The sequence below is a fragment of the Myzus persicae genome, unplaced genomic scaffold (genome assembly GCF_001856785.1).
Source record: "Myzus persicae strain clone G006 unplaced genomic scaffold, MPER_G0061.0, whole genome shotgun sequence".
Lineage (NCBI taxonomy): Eukaryota > Metazoa > Arthropoda > Insecta > Hemiptera > Aphididae > Myzus > Myzus persicae.
Window position 1 is genome coordinate 208,519 of NW_019100515.1, and position 20,973 is coordinate 229,491.

The window sequence follows — 20,973 nt, forward strand, 5'->3', positions numbered from 1 at the left end:
ATAACATAAAATTAGCAATGATCAATATATTATGTCAGTTTGTTATTATAGGACATTTTCAATATTCTCTAAGTAACTTATTATACATCTATCTATTCTTACTTTTAGCTGTGCAACGTTTTACATTCCTACTGACGACTGACGATAAAAATTTACTATCCTATACTGAAGCAATTGTTATAGAGTAGTAAGTTATGCTAGTAGTTCGAATTCAGACAGTGACACATCGGGTGGAGATAAATTTGAAGGTAAGTTTTTTCATTTCTTGACGTTTTTTGTTGTTATTAAATCTGTATGAATACAGTTTATGTTAATGTTTATACATTGTATAAGTTGAATAATGCATATACCAAACAACTTAGCGGATCACTTTATTTATCTATGACATCTCATAGTAGGTTTTTTTAAATGGGAGGGGGCACCGTAAGGTATTGTAGGGTACTACATACAGAAAAAATAAATGATTAAACATTGAATTATCTATATGTAGCCATGTAGGTGCTTTGATTTGCATCTGATGATTAAATTAAAACATGGGTGAGATGATGAGGGGCCCCTTGATGTACGATGACATGGTATATTTTAAACACTCCTATAGTATTTGGTACTATTTTTCTATATTCTATAAATATTCATTCATAGTATATTCGTCCCATGCCCATATATATATTATATTGGCCCACACCATAAAAAAAATAATTTACATAAAATAAAAACGATAAGTCCATTAGTTTGTTACATTTATTTTTTATAGTAAAATATTTTACAACCTTATTATGACACAAACAAATTAAGTACCTTATGAATATTATATTATACAGTGAAACCTACGGTAATGGACACCTTCGAATAGCGGACAAAATTTCAGCGACCGACTGTCCTGTATTTAGAGGTTTGACTGTAATAATTAGTTCATTTCTTCAATAACTATGCAAATTATTATGATTGAATTTTCATTTTGTTAATCCAAAAACTGTCGTCGTGTTTTATTTTATCAAACATTTATAGGTAATTATATAAATATACATAATTATTAATTTAAATATTTAACATATGAGTATCCACACATAAAATATATTCACAAACCTTTAGGCTGCTAAATGCAAAAATATCTGTAGGTATAATTCACTCGAAATGTGCAATAATTGCTCATTTATCCTTGCACTTGGCAATAGTAGCTGTGATTACATTTGAGATGCAGCTGTCCGTGTTTTATTCCCCAACTATTTTTTTTTTGCAGCGATTCCGTCTTGTGGGCTAATACTTTTCGCTGATACTGGATATTTAATTCTGACTAAAACATTAATGACTAGGCCATCAGGAGATGCTGATTTGGCAAAAATGATTGAATATGATCTAACCTACACTTTTTTAATTTTTCGCAATAACTTTTTGTCTTTTTCTAGTTGCTCTTAGGCCATGTCTTCGTGCTGGTTACTTTACCTGGTGGCAGTATTGCTGCTGTTTGCTGATAGTCCCAAACATTAGTTCCTTATCGACTTTGTCTCGTGAAATGCATTTACGCAATTAACATAATTTACCAAGTACAGTCAACAGATAGTATTGACCTATATAAAGTTTAAAGAAATACACATGCATATAATAACATAAAGATTATAGATACAATCATGGTGTTATATAATATAATAATTGAAACAAACATTTTTTTTAAAAATTATCTTAAGTTGAAGTTTTAAAAAAAATTATTTCTTTTTCTTTAATTGTTAAATGTGTTGAGTTAAGATTTCGAAACGTTCCCATGGATCTCGTTGGGCCCAGCGTTAGTAATTTTAGATTTGTTTTTAGGTTTCGTAGAAAAAAGTTGAAGTTGTATTTTATGGGCGTCCACCTATCGGTTTTTGATATTTTTTTAAAAACATTTTGCTATATTTCCCTGGGCTTTTATTTGTAACGTGCTCATTAAATTATGATATGAGCATTACGCTTAGGATTATATGAATCTTTTGATAAAAAGTTTTCCCTTTTTTCTCCTTTAAATGTAGTCAATATTAAATCGTATAGTTCATGTTCATCTGCATTGTTTTTGTAATTAAGTAACAAGCTTTTTATATGGCAAATTATAAGATTTCGAGCTAAAATATGGTTATCAGTACCGGCTATGAAAATGTGTTATTGAATGGATAACACAAGAACAATATTATGATGTTAACATAACATTATGAAGTAATATAATAAATATATATAAGTAATGTCGAAATATTAATCTCCTATTTCCACACACGGCGTCGCGGCTATTGAAACATTGATACAACTATATAAGATACTATATATCGTATCTATAGCGTTGATTTTCTAACACTTTGACTTTTCACAATAATTGCACTGTTGCAGTAACGCAGAATTGCACATTGCACCCAGGACGCATTCAAACAGTTAATACAGTGAAAACTGTCTAAAGCGGAATCGCATGGGACCAACAAAAAATTCCGCTTTAAGCAGTTTTCCGCTTTATTCAATAAAACGGAAAAATTTCGGATTAATCAATTCAAATTAATACCAAAGAATATTTTTCAAATTATTGTTTTAAATAATGTAATTCATTAAAATTAAACTAAAATATAGGTTTTATAATTCATTAAATTTAAACTAAAATAACCTTTTAACCATTCTTCTTTAATTCTATTTTGATTTTTAAGAGTATGGTAAACCTGAGTTTTTCCACAATTAAATATATTTTGTAATCGTTTTACTGAATGACCTTTTGTATATCGATCAGTTGATATTTTTTATTTAATGAAAGACACTTATATTTTGGCATTTTAATATTTAATGCGATGAACGGGAGATGAAATAAAATTAAAAGTGTACGTACGACTGTTTCACAGTTACAAAGAAAAAATTTCGTATCGTTTAAGATGTAATAATACATAATAATAATGCGATAATGCATTGTATGTACAATGTACATAATAATATATTGTACGAATATGTACCTATAGAACAATTTTATCTTCTTTGTCGATCACTATTTAACGATGTACATTATACATACTCATATCGGCATATCTATATTTCATACCTTATTTTTGGTTTAGATTTGATACTCAAGTGTCATTTTTCCGGTTTATGCAAGGCTTTTACTTGCATGGGACTTACGAAATCGTTCCGTCTCCGCGTTATGAAGGTTCCGTTTTATTGAGGTCGAGCGTCTATATAAAATTATATGAACGTGCCGGGACCATGGACAAATTCCGTATTGGGTAGTTTTCCGTATTATTCAGGGTCCGCTTTAGACAGTTTTCACTGTAATTATACTGGTGCTCACCGGTGCAATTGTAGATCATAGAATAATATAAAAATGACATTCGATCAGCAAATCACTTTATTTAGTGGAAACATTTACTGCCACGCGGCTGTTCAAGGCTACAATCACCCGATCTGGCAAACCACAGTGTCAGTCCTAGGCCTGGTGCTCAATGATACATGCAATTATATTTATAATTTCACATTTTCATCTCAATTCAGTACAGATATATATGATATAAGATACATACAATATATAGGTACCAGCTATAACCTATCTAAACCGTTATCTTGACGCACACTTCACAATTTAGATAACAGAGATATAAATAAAAATAATTCATTCAAATTATAATTGATAATTTTTAAAACATGTATTCATTATTAAAACTGAATACAATTTAAAAATAGCTGACAATCAGTGATTAACGACTAGTTGTAGAATTTGTATTATATAAATTATCATCACTATCATCCAATTTAGTTAAAACTAAAAAAGTTTGTTATATTGTCATAAGTTAAATAAAATACGTCCATAAAATGGGAATTTATTGAGTTCTATAATTTGAGTCAGTAGTCCTCGATTTCTACCAGATATGTGGCAGTAGCCAGTATGTAATATGCTTATTAATTATCTACCAATTACTATCATAAGTTTGATAGTTTGGGCTTAACAATTATTAGGAGTATCAATGCTACTCAGGGACGTATTTTAGGATATTATTGGGCAGGCTTGGAAGATTTTACCAAAAAACTGAGTCAGTCAGGCCATGAATATAAATATCGGGCCAAGCGACACAGAAATCTCCCGTCGTCCCGCTAGGTCAGTCCGCTCTTGATGCTTCTCGATTTGAGAAATTGTACTAGTAGTGGTAGTACACTAGAATCACTGTAATATTTAGGGTAGTTCATCAGTGCGAACATCAAAATAATTTGATTTAATAATTTCGTCGAACACTTTTAAAGACATATGACAACAATTAGTTCCTCAAAAATTGTTTTCAATAAGTAAGATGCATTTTACCTTTTCTTTTGTCACCATAATTTTCAATATTTGCTTGCAACACAAGGTCGAATTCAGCTCTAAATTAAGCAATGAAGCAATTTTAATATTTCCAAATGATTACCATCGTTTATATTTTGTCTGTACTCCAATTATTTCACAAGTACTTCGAAAGTCGAAATAAAAGACCTCGTGACAATGAATTACTCCAACAACGCGTTTTAAAATATCAATGTTTTTCATCTTAATAATTTTTAAAGTTAAAACCAACTATCTACATTTTTTACAACAATGAATAACATGTATTCGTATTTTTTTTAAAATTATACTTCATTATGCATAGTTCGGACTAAATAATTTATAAACAATTATAATTTGAAACATTATATAAAAATAATACCATTGAGTAATAAGTATAATATTATATACTACCTATAATTATACTCAATGATAATACATTAATAACTATAGATTAATATTTTATCATACCGGCTTTATTCTATTTAATAGAAAAATAAATATCGTTTTATGATAATTACTGATAGTGATTAATACTTAATATAGTATAAACTCAATAATAATAATTATTATTTATCTATTTGAATTCTTGAATCATATCTGAAAAATATGTTTATAAGAACCCTTTTAAAGGTAAATATAGGCAATAGAATATGCAGTATTGCAGTTATTGTGTTATTTAGGAAGTGTGACAAATGTACGGGAGCTCGGTCCTACGGACATACATCCAAAATAAAAAACGAGACGCCTATGGCCCCGGCTGCTATACAAGGTAGACCTTAAAAGCGAATGCTAACAAGTAGGTACTCTTATCGGATTACACTGAAAACATTTACAATGATGAATGATGAATTGATGAACAAACACTTAACACACAGACTATGTCGTAATATATTATCTATTCAAACATTTTATAATTTACTACAGCTGAAAGCTGATCCCGAGCAGTGCACGGCGTTACACGAGATAAATTAAAAAATACCAGTGGATTTATCCCTTTTTGAACTATTAAATGTAAGCTATACAGATTTTTAACTCTGTCATTTGGGTCCATAGACAAGTACACTAATATGTATACTGTTTGGGTAGTTTTGATCAAACATAAAATACAGATCTAAAATTATACATAGATATATCCAATCATAATAACTATTTTATTTCCCAGGTAATATAATAACTGCAGAATGTTGTATTTTAGAATGTGAAATTCCGTTTTAACGAGGGCTGCACAAAATTGTTTAAAGGGCCCGCAGGCCTCGTCGCCGGTCTTTATGGTATGTATAAATCGTTCTTTAAATTTTCCCTGTATAAAGTCGTCAACATACTGGTCTTTTTTGGTGTAAATATCTGATGGCGATTACCATTAATTATAAACCTACCCACTAAACGTATTAAAAACTTTACTATTTGTAATCAATGCTCCAACTAACTCTGTATAGAATCTAATTGACTCCAGATATAGTTAAGATAAAGTTAAATTTATGAAAATGCATTTACCGCTTTGATTTGCAAAAATAAATGACAAATAAATGCCTCGAGCGTATGAATTAATTGATTAGAAGATCAAACTCGTAATCACTGAGATTCTGACCCACTTTTCTCAATTTACACTCATTTTAACCACTCCTTTCAAGGTTATATATATACAATTTTTAACATTCTACAATCTGATTAAATTAATAGATTTTTATTTATTAATTTTTTTTTTGCGAATATCCGCAAATCATTCCATTGCGCACTCAACCACTAAGCTTTGTTAATTTGTTTAAAATATTAACAATATATTTTTGATCAAGTACCTACCTGCTTAATTAAGCTCATATAGTCATATATCACAATTATAGCTCATAATATATCTCATAAGCTCTATTAATACAATAATACACGTTTTATCCATGGTTGATTTGCATAATCTTCAGCCCATCTAGTAATTAAAAAGGTAGATACTTACGATCAATTAACATGAATAAAAGTCTAACTAGTCAATATTTACTATGTTATATAGTTAGAATAAAAAAAGAAAATCCCATCTACAGCACTTTCGCATGTAAAATATCTACTTGGATCACTTGACACTTATTACTTACAAGTTATTATATAGGATTATAATAGGTATAATAAAATAACGCAAACAAGGTAATAATTATACCTTTCTATTGGTTTTTATAAATTGTTCAATATTAATTTTACAATATTTTAATACCGCCAACCTGATAGTGACTTGAAACTTCGGTGTGAATTGAAACAGTCTGGTTTTTATTTAATCAATTCAACCTAATTCTAATATATTCCCAAGTTTAGAAATAAGACAACCGTTCTTGGATTAAAATATTTTTTGTTTAGGTATTTGTTTGTGATACTAATTAATCAAATAATTTCATCAGTCAGATGATTTTTCTTTTGAAAAAATTAAAAAAAATCTAATATCATCGTTGTAGCCATTTCGTAATTATTGATTACCAATCACCATTAAAAGTGTTCTCCATTTGTATGAAGAATGTCAAATAATAAGAATTTTATATTTTTGATAGTAGTTGAAAAGACTATTTATTCAATTCAAAGTATAAACAATTACTAAAGTGAGTAGTGATTTTTTTTTATTTGTGTCTGTGTACATGATAACTGATAAGTAGTCGAAATAACGCTTCGATTTTCAACAAGTATCTTTTCCACTGGGTAAGTGAATCTAGTTGGTGCATTCGGGGAAGGTCAAAATTAAAAATTCTAGGCGTTCGTCAAATAATTTTATATTTATTTTTGCAGAAGGCAATCCGATTGTAATAACTAAAAATGGTCCTAATATTTGTTGGGACTTGTATCTCCTATCTGTATCGACGACTGCATAGCTGCACGATTGCGTGGACTGCACTATTACTATTATATTATGTCAATATTATACTATATATTATAAAAAAATTATGTATGGTTAGATTACACAGCCCGCAGGTGACAACTGTGACCTGTAGTCTGTAGTTTGCATGATCGACTATTGTTCCTGTTCAAAGTTAAAAACAAAATTCATTTTAAATTTTTTTCTCGTTATAGTGACTTAGTATTGACTCATTGGTCCTGTATGAAAACTGAAAAGACCATTGGTGAACTTGCGGACATAATTTAAAGCTTACTTTATTACTTCATAACTGTTTAATACGTTTAAGATAATTTTTTTATTAACTCGGTAACTGTCAGACATTGTGAAGTGTCAAGACAAAAACAAAAAAACAATTACGGTATAACTAAAAAAATTACCATAAATCCGGTGAAATTTTCACCGAATGAGTTAAGATTTGAATTGTCTTTACACCTTACAATATTCAAAATATTTTGATTCATTTTGAGATATTTATAAGCATAAAACAATTTTGAGTTTTATTAGTTTTATTTTAATAATTGAGGATAAGTAATTTTTAAAAATTAAAAAAAATTGTTTTGTTAAGAGTCTTTATACAGTATACACACCTTTTCAAACGCTTTTTTTTTAGTTTGGAAAATTGTTAATTTAAAGTTATAGCCTTTTTAATGTACTCATCTAATTGTTTGTGCGCTCTTGAAATTAGAATTTTGATTTTAATTTGGGCAAAAGCATCGTGCGTGGATGCTGTAAAATTATGATAAATTATGAATATTTATCTTCACATGAGCAGCACAAAAATATAAAGAATTGGCAGCTGTATAATGCTAAATTTACCTGCACATATTGTTTATATAAACTTAACAGTTTTCAAGCAAAGCGAAAAAAAAATTTGATTCACAAATTGATCGGTCTACCTCCCTATTTGCACATATAGAATGTAGGTACTAATCACTTATGCATAAATTGCTATGTATAATTTATGTACCTGGCATTATTGTTCGTCATTTATAAATTTAACTATATATTATATAGTTTATTAATTATTATAGGTCCATTCTCTGAATTGTCAAGAAAACGTGCCTAAATAAGCAGCTAAACCATCAAATAGATATTATTTTTTCTAAAAAATATTGATTTATAATCAAATTTTAAGCAGTGTTAAATATTGAAAAAATACTTAAATATCCAAAAGGTACTTAGAGGTTATGATAATAATATGACGTGTATAAACCTCTGAAGTACTGCCAAGTATAATATGATATTAAATTGCCATTATAATTACCGATCAAATATTTTCGTAATGCATTTAGGTTTTCGGTGATTTTGAAAGTTGTATTAAGCACAGGGATAAATTACAAATGTAATTTGTACTACATAGAATGTCAATAAAATTAACAAATATAAACTTATAAGTTACGCATTACCATTGAAATACATTTAAACAGACAACGGTCAATCGAGATAAAGAAGTTACCTCGGGTATACTGATCACACAATAGACAAGTTTGCAACTATAGTCAAAGGGTATTTTGTTTTAATTTCTTTTCTATTTACTCATTATTTTTTGACTGTTCACAGAAGGTTGTCAAATAAACATGTATTTTTGTAGCATTTATTGTTCACCAAATATATTTTTAATTCATAGAGGAACGATGATCCATACTCGCGGTAGTAGTGGTATAAAAATACAATCTAATAAAGTAATAACATTTAATTAAATATTTTGAAGAAATATTCTATGATAAAAATCAATCTTCGGCTGTAGTTTTGTTTTCGCAATACTTGCTCCCATGTAGCATTTATAAAATTACAGAACCTACCTATTTAAATACCTAATACATATTTTGTAAATTTAATATAAAATTTTAAAATTTTAACATACAATTCAATTCTGTCACACAGATATTATTAAAACAATTTTACTTTTATTTACCCTTGAATACTTTTTCGTGCATTAGAAATCGAGTTTTTGGTACTTTGATAGATTGAAAAGATAATTTTTCTATTTCCTCATTGTTTTCTCTAAGTGGACGTGAATGAAATGGTAGTAACCAAAATTTTTTTTTTATAAGCTAACAATAGATGAATAATAAAGAAAAGCTTGAAAATAATGGACAGAAGTGTTGCAGAAAAGAATAAATTTAAGTAACCCGAGGTTATTACTCGGCTTTCAAATTTAATACCTCAACATACTAAAAACAATTAATTTCAATTTTTTACCAAGGGAAAGAAGTGAATATATTGCTTTTAAAGCTTTTGTTGAATTGAGCTTTAATATTAATTTTTTTTAAATCAACGTAAACCAATACATTTTTTAAAATAGTTTACGTTTTCATTTTCTTTCCAAATAAGATACCTACATAATATATTAATTATTTAAATAATTACTATTATTTTGCCACTTACGTGTATTTATTTGTTTTCAACCTTTTATAGGTATTATGTTATTTTATAATATTAAAACCAACAGCAATTATTAAGATATTATGGTAATCATTTAATCTTATATTCTAATGGTTGTACCTTAATTATAAGCTACCTAAGGTAATTATTTTAAGAGCTAACACGCATTATATTAAAACAAGTTTTATTACTTTTGTGAATGACATCATGCACTTTTTTTATTTTTAGAAACAGCCCTAAACAGAATGTTATCTATAAAATTCTAATTTCATAGGAGTAGTTAATTCGTTGTAAACTTGTAACTCATTGTATACATTAATTGTAAAGTTTAGTCAGTTTAAAGTAGTAGACAAACATTTTGTGTGTCACCACGGTAACATCCGTGTGTACCATGTTGTACCACACCTCACTTCTAAACATTAAATACTTTATAAATTATAAATAATAACTAATTCATTACTTACTAGTCCGAAATTCAATTTTTATACTTTGACATTTTCTGAAAATTATTTTGTTTTGGAATGTGAAATAAAAAATTTATTCTCCCCTTAAAAAAGTAAGGATACGTATTAAAAAAATAATAAAGACTAAACATTATTTTAGGAATATTGTCATGTAACGACATCAAATTATATAATTATATAAATAATTTATTATCAAAAGATTAACACACCACCTGAAGTTAGTCATTTTTGGGTTGAAGAGTTTTACTATTATAATAACTGCTTTGTACCTACCAATATCACCTATGATTATTGGTATTGGTCTGAATGATATTATGATTATAATAATATGGAATATAAAGAAATAAGATTAAAATGTTTTCAATGTTTTATATGATTTTGGGCCAATATCGATAATAAATTCAAATTAGGATCATTTATTCTAAAAATGCACGACATTGTGTTATAATTCGTCTTAAAATGTATTTAAATACGCGTACTTACTACTTAGTGTTTACTGACGGGTTTACTACTTGCATAATATGGTGCGTGTTATGAAATTAACACAAACGGATTTTAATTAGGTTAAAGTATTAAATATTTTATTGGGTCAAAAAAGGATTTAATTCAATTAGTACGTTTATTTGTCTCGAATAAATTTACAATAAGCAAATAACTTATATGTATTATGTACCCATAATAAAATATACTATAACTCTCCATTTTCGTTATCATCACGTTTTGTTATGCGCGTTTTGTGTTAAATATTAAATACATGTTATAAGCAAGGTACCTATGTTGTGAAAATATACGATGAGTAGAAATAAGATTATTTCATATTATATTAAATGTAATTCATATACTCTCAAACTCAAGAATCAACAATCAAAATTAGGGTGTGATATTATGTATGATATATCTACGGTTATTCGTTTTTGAATTAAAACAAAATATTTTACCCTTGAATATCCAATTTCGTCAATATTTTAACTTCAGACAACAGACGCTCATAAAATATATTTTTGGGATTATGCTCAACTGTTTTTTTTAATTCCAATGATAAAAACTTATGAGGAAATTCGTATTACATTTTCAAAACTTGGAAATGAATATTATTATATTTTATAAGTTTTTAACTACAAAATAATTTGAAAATGTTCGTGATTTTGACGAAGTTCGTCAGAATTCCTACTTGAAATGCTAAAAAAAAATCGCATAAGTAATATGTATTTTATATATATATTTAAATTATTATATGAGAAATGTATAAGGAACATTGTATTTAATTTTCAAGATTTTTGACCAAGCCAAAATGTTTGTATTAACAAACAAAAAACCCTTCAATATATTGTATATATTATTGCTCAAAGATAAGATTTGTGAAGTTGGTAAATAAATTTCACGTTATGTACAAAAATGTATAAACAAGTCATACACAATAAAATAACTAAATACATAATGCACATAAAACACAGTGCACTGTATTAATTTGTCTTAATAGTTTAAACCTTTAAATAAACATTTCACTATTATTTGTTTAATTTTAATGTATGATATTTAAAGATTTCTATGTATGCACAAGTATATAAGTATGGATTTTTTTAAATATATTTTTTGGATATTCCAATAAATAACACGCTGTTCATTATTCACTTCAATATAGGTTTGTTATAAGACGGCGGTTTTCACGAGGAATAATCATTTGATACACGATCGTAAGTAATATGTGAATAGAATAATAAACTAAATAAACACAATACGTCTTAAAAAGATCAAATGCTTTCCAAAAAAAGTTTATCAGGTATAAATCCACTTAAAAGCTCACTTAATCTCATAGAACGGTATATGTATCTGATATATACACTTGAAAAAATCTAACGACCAATATAAATATTATACGATGGCGCTTACAATAAAATATAATGTCTGTATATTGTATCTGCATATCGTTAAAATTGTGCATCGTGATGGTTACGCAAAAAAAATTAATTTACGATACCCCTAACTCATGACGTGTGACCTATATAGTTGAATTTATAATGACGTATCGATCGAATAAGTGTTAAATAATTAGATGAATCAATAAAAGTTGTCTGTGTATTATTTTTGTACATGCCCACACAGATACAATTATATTGGGATATATCGATTCCAATCTTCTAAGGTAGTAGAGTGTTTTGAAGTTTGTCTTAAAATATTTCTTTCAATAAGCTTTATTGTATATTTTCTAATTAAAATGCAGCAAAATCTTAACAATTGAAAGAAAAACTACTAGTTAATTATTTGTCATTATTATATAGATTTTATAATTTCCATAAATCTTAAAAAACCACAACTTTACTTATGATTATAAATTATAACTAACAATTTTATGACCGTTATATTTAAGTCATTACCACTTACATTTCTTATGTGTTTTTATGTCATAGATGCATTTTTTATTCGTCTTATAGACTTTTCGGGGCTTCAATATCCGGGCCCTATTGATGACTATAACAATAATATTATGATACAAAAATGTTGTCAAATTTACGTATACAACTATTAACTGATATAGGTACAATTGTACAAGCTATTTCACTTTTCGAGAACATAATACAATAATCATAGTTACAAATAACGTTTGATATTGGGGGGAGGGGAGCTTAGCCATATTCCCTAAAGCCCCCTCTACTTGCCCCTATTAAAAGGGGCGCCCAGACGGAGCGGCTTTTGCAGTTTTGCCTCGTAGGTGATTTACGTCAGAGGAAAGCTGCAAAGGCTATGTTGCGTCCGAGTGGGCATATTTTCAGCACTGCAGTACTTATTTTTAACATTTTTTAATACTTAAATTATAATATTCGAAAAACAAACTCTACATAGGTAATCGTATGGATGCGTATTTGAACTTGGAATCAATTAGTATTTTTTAGTTACATACCTAAATCGATCCGAGATTTAATTTGTCTAAAAATGTTGTATTGGGACTATGGGAGTGTGTAACTGGATTCGTATATTCAGCCACTATTTAGTAATATCAAATATTAAAATAGGTATGTAATGTAAAATATGCTATGTTCAGTATAGTTAGTCCAAGTTTATAATCATTAATAAATAATAATAAATATTAAAACATAATTTCAAGAAAAATGTAATAATCTCTTGTTGGTATGTTCGTTGTTCGTTCTCATAATATTCCCTTAAGTTAAATAATAATGATGATATTATATTATTATAGGGTAATTAAACTTTAATTCGATTCTTGTGCGATTAATACCATTTGAAAAGTGTATAATGTATTAATGTCTGATAATATAGTCAATGATGTCATGTTGTCATAATATTACTTCAGGGTTATAAGAACTTTCATAAAATAAATTATCTTTTTTGAATTTCTCAATAAAAAGTAGTTGTAAAGAATAATTGCATATTATTATGTTTGAATTAATTATTTTATAACTAATTTGTGATAGCAACATAAAAATTCTTGTCAATTTTATATCATTAATAAATAATAATGGATACTGGGAATATTATTATTGGGAAAACCTACATATGCCTCTATATGCAAATTAACAAATCATTGTTAGAAGTTATAAAATAACGTTAATTACCTATTGGTATTGATTTACATCTGGAAAATAAAATTATTTTTATGTTATTATTTTAATTTAATTATTTTATCGTATATTTACAATTATTTTGACATTCAGTAAATTGGCACTTTGGTCTGAGTGCAGCCTTGTCTGTGCACAATGCTTTTAAGAAAGAGACAGTTACCTATAGAATTATAGACTATATACATGTATACTAATATCGTTACAATTTTTTTTTATGTTGAGTGAACTTATTGATTTTATGAAAACGAAGAACGTTTTCATCAATGAGCCTTTTTTGAGAGCTATTAAAAATGTCAATGCAATTTATATTTTATAATGCTCCTATCTAGATCACAAATTATACATTTTTTCAAATTGATTTTTCATTGAAGATATAATACACAGTATAAAGTCCAATCATCCAATTAGGGACAAATCATTGATCATATATATCATATAGGGCTGTCTGAGTTCCACTTGGTCATATTTTAAATTTTAAAAGTTGGATATACAATTATATGCCTATTTTAAATACATTCAGTGTTTCACCCAACTCCTGCATTTTATTTCTTTAACATGCATGTAAATGACAACTATGCAATTGAAATCCATTAAAATATAATGATCACGGACATTTTATATTTTTATAGTCATACAGATCAAAACGCTCCAGGTTTGGGTCTAAGGAGGGTGTAAGCTCTGAATGTAGATACACCATTCCCCAATATATAATTTTTGGGTTCTAATGTTGTATGGTATTATTAATTTTTAAAACCGATCACTACCTATGTAGGAACATAATAATTCTGTTTTTGAAATATTATGACCAGGAATATGATTTATGTATAGGTTTTTTTACTAAGTGATTTAAAAGTTTACTATACGATATACATTTTATCAATTCAACCTACATTTTTGATCGATTAATATTTAAAAAAAAAATACAAATACCTACGAGAACAACACAAGCATTTCTCGTTCTCATACTAACGCAAAGGTCAATTGTACAATTTAAGTACCTAATATTAATTTATTTTATCATATCGTACATTATTTTATATAGTGTTCTAAACTATAGTGATCTAAGTCTAATTAAATCTCCGGTGTAAATATGTAGATATGGCTGTGTTTATTTTTAATTTGTTATCAAAAACCAAAGGTTATGTCGAAGACAAAATTTATATTTTATCGCGTATCATTATAGACAGTTTATATAGTTGATATAAAATAGTATGCACAGATAGCCAGTTGTAAGTTGAAACACGTTATTAGTAGTTATTACTATACAACAATACCTAACATCTACACAATTTGTTATGCATGTCCGACCAATGTTTAAATTTAAGATAAAACAATATTATTCAGTTGATCTAATTAAAAATTTTAAAGTTAAAAAAATTTACAATTTCCTATATTTAAATGTTGCAATGAAATCGAATCCTTAGCAGGCATAGACATGTTGACTGTTAACACCCTCATAATCTGCTATAGTTTTCCGAGAGCCAACGCCCAACATTGTTAGAAAGATAATATTATAGTCAATACACGTGCATAATACCTAAAATGTAATGTGTTAGCTTTTTCTAAAATTGTCGTTATCTAGGTTTTTAGTAACGGTGTGAATCGGCCATAGGACTTTAAGTTATACCTTGTATCGTATCTTATTCTAACAATTTTGGCCCCGGACATCTTCTCTCTATTATCAGTTCGTAGTCCATATCTTTGTACGTAACGATATTTATTTGACAATTTATGTGTTAAAATAAAATTATAATTACCTGTTTTTTTTTTCAAATATTATAGCCGTAGGGCTCGGAACTTAATGCACTTAAAAAGTACTAAATATATGCATGCTCTTATGCGCTTAAAAAAGTACAAATATGCTCTAAAAATATGCACTTATATTTTATTTTTTTAAACAAAATTTTAATTTGCAGAAATATTTTATATTATGAATATGGAAAAAGCAAAGTAATAAAAATTATTTTTATTTTTTAATCATAATTTAAACAAAAAAAAATTATATAAAAATGCCTCCAAAATGTTCCTTGAATAAAATGAATACGTATAAGTCGGAACTGACAATAATATCTCGGCAGTAAGTCTATTAATGCCATCAGCCCATCAACAATAATTATTGAATTCTTTCCCTAGAAAAGTATTTATAAGAAAATCATCGTATTTCTATTGCAGCTGTTTCTATTTTATATTTATATAATATTCTATTTTAGATAAATCAAGCTGTAGTTATAATTTATAAATATTTATACATTATATTAATCAATAGAGGAAAAACATTGTTTTTAATGCCAAATGGAAATTTAAAAAATACGAAACAAGAATGTCTAATAAATTTTTTCAATATGAATCTATTAATTTTTTTATCTACGAATCTTCATGTATTATAATTTATAAAATATACTCTAAAAAAATGTAAAATTAAGGAATATGCTCTAAACTCTAAAAATCATTAAATATGCAAAAATATGCACTATACACTTTTGAAATGACACTATTTCGTAGTGTCTTAGAATGAATTTCTAGCTCACTTAGCAATAAATCTAACGGTCCAAAAAAAACATGCTTATACAACTTCCGAGCCCTAAATTTATAAGTATTCTAAACTTGTTTACATTTTGGAACAATTTAGTGTAACGTATAGAGGCACAAATATGCCAAAGTAGACATCTTTGTACACAGCCAATGATTAACGAATAATGATTATATTATTATCATTTAATTAATTATATTTTAAACCAGGTTAATATCATTAAATTATCCACTTTGATGGTAACTGTTTAATGATTAGGTGCCTGTTTATTCTGCTATAAAATATATAGATATTATACTGGTATAGTAGTTTATTTGATTTCTATAATTTTATTCCAGATTAATAAATAATAAAGTACACATTTTAATACAAATGTTTATAGAATGATTGAAAATAAATAAGTTGACACTATTTCACTGTTGAAAAATACCACAATGTCTAAATAAAATTAGTGCTCATTACAAAATAAAGACATTCAACATTTTTTTTTAATAAGTGTGGGGATGACAGGGAAAATTTGTTTATTCATTTCTTAATTGTAAAAATAATTTTATTTTTGGGTTTAATGCATTATCGGTTATTATTATTATTATTATTATAATTATAAAGTATAAAAGTATATAAGCATATTCGCCTAGGAGCCACCAAATAGTCAAACGAACTACAATACAATATAATATCAACTGTCAATTTATTACTATTGGAACTTATTATATTTTAAATAAATGTAAAATTATAATGGTAAATTAGTAAATTTTCGACAGAACCTTAGAGAAAAAAAAAATTCGTTATTTTCTTTAGCGATAAGAAATAAGGTGACTTATGAACATTTCATACTAGTACGAACTACAAACCTGTTATAATTAAATGCAGCAGTTTTTTTCCGTCAACAATTATTTTTTTTCGTCATTCATATTTCTTAATGATATTAAAATCACACTTGATAAGGACATTATATAATACCCATGGGTTTTTTTTTTCACTAGCTTTTTGTAAGTATAATTATAGTAATATAGCTCAACAATTATGGAGAATAGCAGTTATACAATAACATTTAAATATACCTATGGTCCATGGGTACCCATATTATGTATTTGTTTAATACAAAAATCACTGTAATTCGCTTTATAATATTGTCTATAATTGATATAGTAAAGTTAGTATAATGTTTAATAACGTGAATTATTATATCATATTATCATAATTTGAAATTTGTATGCTATATATGTTATTATCATTGGTTGTAAATAAGTACTAGTATTTATAATCAATGATATTAGTAAATAATCACAATAATAAACTTAATTATACACATTATCGTAAATTTTTTTTTTAGCTGATAAATTTTTATTATTGCATATTGTTACTTTGTTATAAAGTATACCGTAAGCCAATATGCGTGGATATATTTAAAAACTAAATCAAGTTTAAGCATATCTGTTTTTACTAAACTGATAATTGTTAATAATATTTCTCTACAAAATGTATACATGACGCATTCAATGAATTAATTAAATCCAAAGATTATAATATTTTAACAGCAATATTAATAATATGGTAAAATAACTTAAGCCAAATACCACAAATCACAAAAAAAAGTTCAGTTAATTTTTGTTGATCATTTTCACAATAAATTTTAAAAACAGAAAATCAGCAAAATCCTACTATTAAGTTGCTTTAAAAAAGTTCTCATCTTGAAATTGAACAAAGGGAAACATTTATTAGAGTATAATCCATACAAAACTTAACTCTACAATATTTTATATTTTTATGCTTTTTTATACCAACTTGGTGTTTGAAAAATTCTATACCTACTATATTTAATATTACTATGCAAGGTGAAAACCTAAATCTCTTAAAACTAATGCATACCTAGTATGTACATGAATTTACAAATTTCTAAATTATATTATCATTATTCATCAAAAATACTTTAAAAAATAGTAAAATTAAAGAATAAAATAACCTTAAAAAGTTAAAACTAGAAACCATAAAATATGCATTACACATTTTTAATATTTGAAACTAATCTCTAGCTTACATATCATTAATGTAATAGCTCAAAAAAAATATACAAATGCAACAATTTCCGAGTCCTAGCCCACCAATAGGTTTAGATTTTACAGCAAATGTTTTAATTCTTCGTGATATGTCACTAATAGTATAATATTATATTGCCTTGCTTGAATAGTTAAAAAATTGTATAATATAATTCATTGAGTAATATTATTATTATTACTTAATACAAATTGTAATACATTGATGAATTGGTTGAAATGTTTTTTAACAAATTACAAAATGGATAGCTATAATAAATTTAAAAGTTTTGATTTCTATCCATAACGAAAACAGTTATAATTGTAAAAACTATGTTTCAATATTACGTAGGTTTAAGGTTTAACCAATCTAATATCTTAACCAACGGTAGGGATAGTGTTTATATATTATTATTATTATTAAATTATTATTATTGTGTTTTTGAATGTGATTAATCACCTGCAACAACTTAAAATAAACCGGTGGCGTCTTGGCAGAGTTTCAATATATTTAATGTAATAGAAATATGAATATTTATGTTTACTAGGTTTTAGTAACTAAGTACCTACACGAATACTATATAAATCCAGTTTTTTAAAAGACAACGTAATTCTTCATCCTTTGTACAACATATAAACAAGGTAAATTAATACTACATTATTGTATTATTATGGTTTGATTTCAATCCACTATGCAGAAGCTGTATCTAATTTTGTTTGAGCAAAGGTTCCAATAATATTTTTTTGGCCTTAAACAATTATTAATTTGTTAATATTTTATTTAATTTGTGTGAATATGCATAATATAAATTATATATTTTTTTAAAATCGAGCTTAACAATTGTATACCCCTTTTCTTTTGTAAATATATTTTGTTATTTAACTTATTAGGTTATAACCAAATCAAGTATTTAATGACTATACCTACGTATACAATAACATACTGGGTAATTATTTTAAAAATAAACACCCACACAATAACTTAAATTAAAAATGTAATATTTTGAGTCACAAGTGTATAAGTAGGCATTTAAATCTCAGATGAACTGACTTGAGTGGCACAGGAGTAGGGACCAAACAAATTGTTGGTCTATTACAAATTTGCTCATCTTAACATTAAATGCTTTATTTTTTAAAAAATAGAATAAATATGAATCACCCTGTATACCATACACATCGATATATTTATTTGTATTAATAATATATTTCGTCTATTTTATTGTGAGTGCTTGTATGGCTGTATGGCAATCGACCACTTAGTTTAATTGTTATATTATAGGTATAATAATACATTTTATAAATGGATATAATTTTTTAGTTACAATAATATTTTATGTTTATCAAAGTTATTCATTTTCTTAGTCAAAAACAAAAATAAAAGTTGTAACATAGTGATGATAATACCTAAATATGACGGGAGACGTAATTCAGGGGAAGTTTAATGTAAAAAGTTAATAAATAATTATGAGAAACCAAAGATTACACGGTTTTGTTATATTTGAAATTCTTATACGGTTTATTTTCCTTCGGCGATTTTGGCTACTAATACTAAGAAACTGAATTCGTCTGGTGCGTCGTAGTTTCAAAACACCATGATAAATCATCAATATGTCCAGTCACATTAAAAATTAAAATACCCCGTAATATTGAAGATTACTGTAAGAATTTAAACACCAACAACATCTGAAGGTCAGATGTGATTTTTAGGAAATTGTTAGGGAGTCAACATGTCAATAATTATATAATGTAAATTTTATATTCAAATGTTATCAAGTGAAACCGGTTATTGACATCTTGCATTTAAAAAACACCGTATTTTGCCTCGTAGGTAATTATTAAAAAAGTTTAATAGTTATATATGTAACATTTATTTTTATTTTACGAGTATTTTCTTCATTTTCCCCCGTTTTACGTTTTATGCTCTCGATTACATCAGATCTGTAATTTTAACTAGGTACGTCACTTGACTAATAAACTTAAAAACTGGGAACACGCTTACTTGGTAATTTTTGAGTGCACCTCCTCATACTGTCGGTTTCTGTAATCATAGATATGTTGAATTTGAATTCAATGATAAATCATTGTATACGAAACAAATCTGAGCTAAGGAAGTGGATGGATCAGCGTCTATTTAGGATAAAGTTTGTCTTCCGAGTAAATTTCAAATATGCGTAGTATATTTTATGTTGTTATTAGTATTTTATTTATTCAGTAGATTGAAATTATTTTTCTTAAAACATTGCGTATACCTACGTTATAAGTCAATACCAGCGGTACAGTGAATGGCATAAATAGGTTTGTCGTTCGTGGTATAAAATATAAATAGCTCAAAATTATTTTAAATATTTGAAAATTTAAGTGTTTATAAAAGAATAATAATCTACGTAATACGTTCCAAGTCTCTACGATTAATATTTTTCAAATTAAAACAAAATAACTAAAATCGTTTGAGGAGAAATTGTTATTATTTATTTTAATCGTTTGATGAACCAATGACATTTTAACTTTAAACGCTCATAAACAATTTTTGACTAAACTCTTATTTACAAAACCATTATTTTTCATTTAAATAAACTATTTTTTCACGCGGTAGTATACCTCAAGTTATGAAAAAACACCTTTAAATAGTGGTTCTAACATTTTTATTCTTTTTTTAGCTATGGGCATTCGAGTTTAACAAAACGGAACCTACTGCACATTTTAGATGTACAGACAATGCTTTTAAATCGTTCTTGTGATTTTATTTTTTATTTTAAAGCTATTTTGTTGTACTTACTGTCAAATAACGTCTAATATACGCGAGCAAACCAGAAATGTACAAAT